The sequence below is a fragment of the Macrobrachium nipponense genome, chromosome 29 (genome assembly GCF_015104395.2).
Source record: "Macrobrachium nipponense isolate FS-2020 chromosome 29, ASM1510439v2, whole genome shotgun sequence".
NCBI classification, from domain to species: domain Eukaryota; kingdom Metazoa; phylum Arthropoda; class Malacostraca; order Decapoda; family Palaemonidae; genus Macrobrachium; species Macrobrachium nipponense.
Genome location: NC_061092.1, coordinates 3,825,649 through 3,833,148, shown reverse-complemented (window position 1 = coordinate 3,833,148; position 7,500 = coordinate 3,825,649). Strand labels below are relative to the sequence as shown.

At 36.9% G+C, this 7,500-nt stretch overlaps 1 protein-coding gene across 1 annotated transcript in view; it reads left to right on the top strand.

Moving 5' to 3' along the window:
* The window catches only part of LOC135206049 (uncharacterized), a 505,005-nt gene that overhangs the window by 358,895 nt on the left and 138,610 nt on the right, over window positions 1-7,500 (top strand).

The following is a 7,500-nucleotide window of genomic DNA, read 5'->3' as shown; positions in this document are numbered from 1 at the left end:
AATTCTACGTAAGATTAAGCTCTTTCATTTGATGGACGTCATTCGTGAAGTTGTACTACATCTGAACCGGTAAGGCATGGGTAGCCAGTGTCTTCAGATTGTAATATCTCTTAGATATTTTGTTCGACTTAACTTTCAGTTTTAGTGCCGTAGAGTATGCGTGTTAATAACTGTTTATTGCGTAGAAATTTCTCATCATTTCATATCATATTCGTGCGATGTCCAGAGAAAGACTGAAAGGAAGCTTTAGAAAGCATAAAATAAAAATTAAATAAAAAATTTATTCAATCTCATGACAGCTGAGGTGTTTTGCAACCGAGAAATATGTCAGGAATTTTTTTTATAACATTCCGCATAAAAAAAGTAACAGGTCGTAGGTGCTTGATATTTTTTTGTATGGGAGCGAAGGGGTAGAAAAATATGTCCTTGAAATATTTTTCTTTATAAGGACGTTGCTTATAATAAAAATATTTCGCGAATATAGGGTCGCGTCTTGAAAAGCCCTTCCCTCAGAGGTTGTGTCAGCCAGCAGCCGGCGTACAATTTTTCCTTGAGAAAATATTTTTCCAGCTTTTACGGGGAAAGGGGAGAGAGAGGTGGGGGGCGTGTCCCCTGACATTTTTCCCGTATTATTCCTTCTTCGAGGTAGCATCCGTAAAATGACCCAGAGGGGAAAGATTTTTGAGTTCTCTTTGTGAAGACTTAAAAAAAAAAATAAGTTTAAATTGTTTCAGGTAGTTGTAGATGAAAGTCTGGAAGTGTTGGGCGAGATTTGGCTTTGAAGAGTGTCTGGTGAAATAAAAAAACGTTTCTCTCTCTCTCTCTCTCTCTCTCTCTCTCTCTCTCTCTCTCTCTCTCTCTCTCTCTCTCTCTCTCTCTCTCTCTCTCTCACACACACACACACACCGGGCGTACTATGTATATTCATACATTTGCATGGTCATATACATATATCATTTTGGACTTATAACTCTCTCTCTCTCTCTCTCTCTCTCTCTCTCTCTCTCTCTCTCTCTCTCTCTCTCTCTCTCTCTTGAACTCACATTACCAAGAGCGATTCTTTGTCAGTTCTTCCCTCTGTATATGTTGTACTGCATCTGGAAGCATTCTTTACGTCGTTTAGTAAATGTGTGTTGTGTTTGACTGTCTATAAGTTGACATCCTTAAAAGCGTATATGTGCCTGTTTGTAATTAGACATCCTTAGAAGTGTATATTTATCTTCTTTGTTATTTGACATCCTTAGGGGCGTCTGTTTGCCTGTTTGTTATTGGACAGAACCGTATAATGGCTTGTTGGTAATTAGACATAAATAAGAAACGTATGTCTGCCTGTTTTTTGACATCCTCAGAAACGTATATTTGCCTGTTTGTAATCATACGTCCCTTAAAGCGTATATTCTTTTTATAGAACAAACTTAAAAGGTCATGTACTTCCCTGCATAAAAAAAACTTCCACAAAATAACCACAATAACTAAATTCTACGCATTTTGCCAAAAAATATGTTTGTGATATCCTCCTCTTCCGTCCAAATTCCGACGGGCAATAACCCAGCCTTTCCTCCCAGCCTCGCCTGGCGGTGATCAAGCGCTTTCCTTTAAGCTGTCTGGCTGGAAAGCACAGGCCCTGGTCCTTCTTCCCAAATTATTTATCATTATTAATCAGAAGGACCAACAATTCATGAAGGGAAAAATCCTTCAAGCTAAGACCATTCGGTTGCAGAGGATTGCCCAGATATGTCGAAAATAATTGTTTTGCTTGATTTTTATTTGTTCCTAGGTTTGTTTAATATTTTAATAGACATTATTTTTATACATTCGACGTGATAATCCCACGTCGAATGTATAACAAATAATTTTTTGGCATTTTTTTTTTATTTTCATTAATTGTTTTGCTGAGGTTTTATTTATTCCTAGGTTTATTTAATGTTTTAATAGCCACAACATGTGTATTTCAAATCATTAAACAAAAGTAAGGATAAAGCAAATAAATGAACGACGAATGATTATAACAAGTAAACGTATGTAAACATGTTTATATACTTTTACTTTTAATTAATTGTTGTTTATTTACATATTTGCTGTATTCTTAGTTTTGTTTAGAGATTTGTTAGATATTTTGTTTATACATTCGACGCGATATGTTTACATAACATTTCTCTTAAGTAATTAAAATATTCAGGAACATTCATTGATGGACTTTGTTGTCTGTGGATAATGCTTGTGAAATGTTCCTCCTCCTCCTCCGTGCTATGCCAACATGGAGGAGAATTCCCATTAGTTATCGAGCAAGCAGAGAGAGAGAGAGAGAGAGAGAGAGAGAGAGAGAGAGAGAGAGAGAGAGAGAGAGAGAGAACGTTTCTTGTCTCTCACCATTTTGGTAATGCATATCTAATCAAGGGCTTCCCCCCCCCCCTCTCTATCTCCATCTCGTTTGTAATTGATATGCAGAGGCGAATGAGTGAAGGCTTAAAAGTAACGCTAGAATAAAATTACAATAGCTAAAGTAACGAAGCATCATGTGTGCAGTTAACTCTGTGCATAAAAGTAAAGTCTTTGTTGTGCCTTTTAACGTTTGGTAAAATTGATTCAGATATTAAAAATAATATTTTATCCGAATGCCGAGGAAAGAGAATGCTCTTTATAACTCTGTTTAATTGCATCATCTTCATTTTAGTGCCCGTGTGCATTTAATAACGCGAATTATTTTGGTACGAAATGACCGCAAACCCCGTCCCTTAATTAAAGCAGTAAATACACACCTCCGTCCTTAACCTGCGCGGTGTTACCTTATTAACTTGTAGGGTGCCGCTTGTGTAACGGCCTTTTTGGGAAGGTAATGGCCCTGGCACCGTGCCATATCCAGGGCTAATGTCCCCCCGAATAGTTCTTTTGTATTCTGGCTCCTTATTATTGTACGTTGAATTGGATGAGGAAGGGATGCTGGTGTCATGTGTAGATATAGCTATGCTCTCTCTCTCTCTCTCTCTCTCTCTCTCTCTCTCTCTCTCTCTCTCTCTCTCTCTCTCTCTCGTAATATTTGTCTCTGTGCCTTTGGTGTTGATGAGTTTTGCTGCGAACTCATTTTACGGCGTAAAATTCTGTGTGTGTGTGTTTGGGCGTGTGTGTTTACTTTGTTCATTCGATTTTGTGTGTTTGTCTACTGTTGATGACCTGTGTTGCGAGTAAACTTTATTCTCTCTCTCTCTCTCTCTCTCTCTCTCTCTCTCTCTCTCTCTCTCTCTCTCTCTCTCTCATGCACACAAAGCCGTGCACAGTATGATTAGATATACGAAGTTGGTTATGGGAAGAGAAAATCGCTATTTGATTATGTGGGATAACATATTTAAAATAGGAAAGAATATGAGCTACGACAAAAGTATACTTTATTTACTTGGAATATCACAGGAGCTACTTAACAGACAGACCACATCCGGTACAAGGTGCCAATATCCGTTACAGCAGCACTCATCTCTGTAATGAAAGCATTGATGTGGGCTGACTCGTTCCGAAAACATCGTGTTTGGAATAATAAGATAAAATCGTCAGTTTTACCTGAAGTGTTGTATAATTACTGTATGGAAATAGCATGTCCGTTACAGAGGATAATGTCCGATCTAGCTGCAGTATTCATCATAGCAAAGTGGCCAGAGTGACCGGTGTAATAAGATAAAATCGCCAGTTTTAAAAGCAGTAACGGCTATATGGAAATACCATGTACGTTACAGAGGACTTACGTCCGTTATAGTTGCAGTGTAGCAGAAGTGTTCTGTAATTTCCACATGAAAATTCCATGTCCGTTGCACAGCAGTAACAGCGTTCGTCATAACAAAATGGCTAGACGGACCGGTATGATAAGATAAAACCGTCGGTTCTAGTATAGAAGTGTTCTGTAACTAGTATATGGGTTTATTTCCGTTACAGCAGCAGCCGTGTCCGTTATAGTGTTTTTTTTTTGTCCGTTACAGCAGCAGCCATGTACGTTATAGTGGGTATATGTCCGTTACAGCAGCAGCCATGTCCGTTATAGTGGGTTTATGTCCGTTACAGCTGCAGCCGTGTCCGTTATAGTGGATTTTTTTTGTCCGTTACAGCAGCAGCCATGTCCGTTATAGTGGGATTATGAAGCAAAAATGGTTGCATTGTTGCGCGGAGAAAGAACGATCACAAACAAGCGTCTGCTTAGCGTTATTGATGACGTCAGCCCAAAAAGTTGGGTGGGTGGTTGGTTGGTTGTGGCCCTGTTCTGTGCCTTGATTATAACGTGGGGATTTAGAGGGAGAGGGAAAAAAATGGAGAATTGTTCAAGCATTGTGTGTAACTTCCGGGGGGAGGGGGGGGAGGCATCATCCATAGTTTCCGCTTCGTGTGACAGTGACATACATGTAATGATATGATTCTTGAACTTACAGACATGAGCATATTATATATATATATATATATATATATAGATATGATATATATATATATATCTATATATATATATATACATAATATATATATATATATATAATATAACACATACATTTACATACATACACGCATTGAGCAACAATTGTCCGTTTTATATCTAATTCGCTCTACCTCAGAATTAATATATTTTTCATATATTTTAACTGAAGGGAATTTTTTAGCTGTATAATAATCCCCTTCAGTTAACATATATGAATATTAATTCTGAGGCAGAGAGAATTAGATATTGAAGGACATTTGTAGCTTAATGCGTATATATGAATCACGGTGATGTGATCAGACTCATATTATTTATATATCTCTATCTATATATATATATATATATATATATATATAATATATATATATTTAATTATTATATATATACATATATATATATATATTTATATATATATAATATATGTATGATAATAATAATATATGTAATATATATATTATATATATTAGATTATAATAATCTTATTATTATATATATATATTATTATCTATATACAATATAATGATTCTCTTAACATTAATTTTCATGGAGTTCTAATAGATATATATGCCCGGAAATGAAATTCGTTGTATTATTAATATCAAATACACGTTTCCATTGACCGGCTCACTGAATTAATTTGCGTTTTCAATTTACGTTTTTGTTTCTTTCCTCGAAAGGAAATTATTTTATTCTGATGCAAATAAAATGTTTGGTTCAGCAAGAAAATTATTTGAATATGAGAGAGAGAGAGAGAGAGCGAGAGGGAGAGGAATGATGGTGAGGATCTTGAGGAAGAACGACGCTGGGGAGAGACGACGAGAGAGCGGAGAGAGAGAGAGAAGAGAGGGAGGCGGAGAAGAGGCGGTGGAGAACTTGAGAGAGAGTCGCGTGCAAGCGGCGGAGTCACGGAGCGGATAGAGAGAGACGAGAGAGAGAGAGAGAAGAGAGAGAGAGAGAGAGAGAGAGAGAGAGTAAACAGATTGCCTCGGACAGAACTAAGGAGAAAGAAAAAAAAATCCCTACACATTTATTCTCCCAAGTGGGGGCTTTTTGCCTATCTGCATAAAGGATTATTAGCATAAACAGGCCGGATAAACAAGCGAAATTTTCCCCGACGCTCAGTCGGATTTGCAACCTAACGACACCAATCTTTCGGGAAAACATCCGCAGTCTTGCGGAATCAACTTTTCCTCTAAAATTTCAGACTGGGATAACATCAGCTATCTTGACATCAACTCTTCTTAATATGAGGGACCCTTTTTATGTTTCAGACAACAATGTTTCCTTTGCGCTTTGTCAGGCTTTCTTTACTACTCTTCAACTCTTTGTTTTGTTTTCAGTAGCACTTTAGTTTTAGTTAAAATGAATTTTCTTTTCTCATTAGTTTTAAAAGACAGACTTTTCGTTGCAACTCTCGAGTTTCAAGTGATATCAATTTTTTTTTTTTTCCCAACACAAGAAGTTAGTTTTAGTTTCAAGTTAGAGATATCTTGTTGAACGTTTTCAAGGTATTAGGTATATTGAATTAAACGTTGCATTTATCATTTTAACTAACCTTAAACGTTGCAGTTATCATTTTAACCGACCTTAAATGTTGCATTTATGATTTTAACCGACCTTAAACGTTGCATTTATAATTTTAAATGACCTTAAAGTTGCATTTATAATTCTAACCGACCTTAAACGTTGCATTTATAATTTTAAATGACCTTGACCGTTGCATTTATAATTTCAAATGACCTTAAACGTTGCATTTATAATTTTAACCGACCTTAAACGTTGCATTTATAATTTTAACCGACCTTGAATAATGCATTTATAATTTTAACCTGCTTTAAACCACTGGTTCCGCATTGTTTCAGACAGGTCCGTTACGAACCAAGAGCTTTATTGACTTACCTATGTTGCTATATTTCGTGGTTAATCCGATTCTGGTTTTCTATGCATTTGAAATTCCACGAATTGAAAGCGCAATGTGTATTGTTATTAAAATGCGATTTATCTGCAGGGGCGGGATTTTGTCATTTTTGTTTTTATTTTCCCCAAGAGAGAGTCAACATTGATGGGCTTCGTTTATTTCCGATAGACCTGGTTTATTCGGAATAGGTTTTTAGTGGTTTACCTGATTTGTTTCGCATTGTGGGAATTATTTTTGTTCATGTTGAAACGACGTCACGGCACTCCGTCTTGACTTCCAGAAATAAAAAGCTGAATAAATGAATGCATTGATAAGGGAAATAAAATACAAAGACCGCTAACTCTGCAAACATCTCTTTAGAGATGTAATTCAAACATTTTAGTTTACAACTCTTAATTGATCATGAGGAAGTAATATTTCTTTTCTGGGAATTTTTGGTATCGAATCGCGAACTGTGGATGGATGTGATGTGGTAGATGAGAAGAGAGATTGTAGTTCTCTCTCTCTCTCTCTCTCTCTCTCTCTCTCTCTCTCTCTCTCTCTCGAGAAGTCATTCATAAATTTTAGACTACAACTTTAATGATCATGAGGAAATAATAATATTTCTTTTCTGGGATTTTTTGTTATCGAATCGCGAACTGTGGATGGATCTGTTAGATGAGAAGAGAGATTGAGACTCTCTCTCTCTCTCTCTCTCTCTCTCTCTCATTTTTTCCTTCCTCCTGGATGGGATCTGTGTGTTATTTTGGCTCCGCCGATGAATAATGCATGGCACAAGGAGGGAGGGAAGGAGAGAGGCGTTTAATGTATTTGCTATCGAGGGAGTCGGAGCTGCGGATAAAGGCTTTCGGGAGAATGGCTCCCTTTTCATTTTCTTTGTAATACGGCTTTCGGTGGGTCTCATATGAATGTAGATGTGATACACAAACGTATGAGAATGTTTGTGGAGATTTACACGGCGCGGAGACTATATTGTCTTCAGATATATTTCCTTCTATGGTTAGGCTTTTGGGGCGGTGTTTAGTCCTTTGAGTATTTAGGCCTTGGTTGAGGCATTGGCTTTCCTCCTGTACTTGTGTTGTTTCTGATTCTCATAAGGCCTCCATGTTTTTCGAGTCTCTCTCTCTCTCAA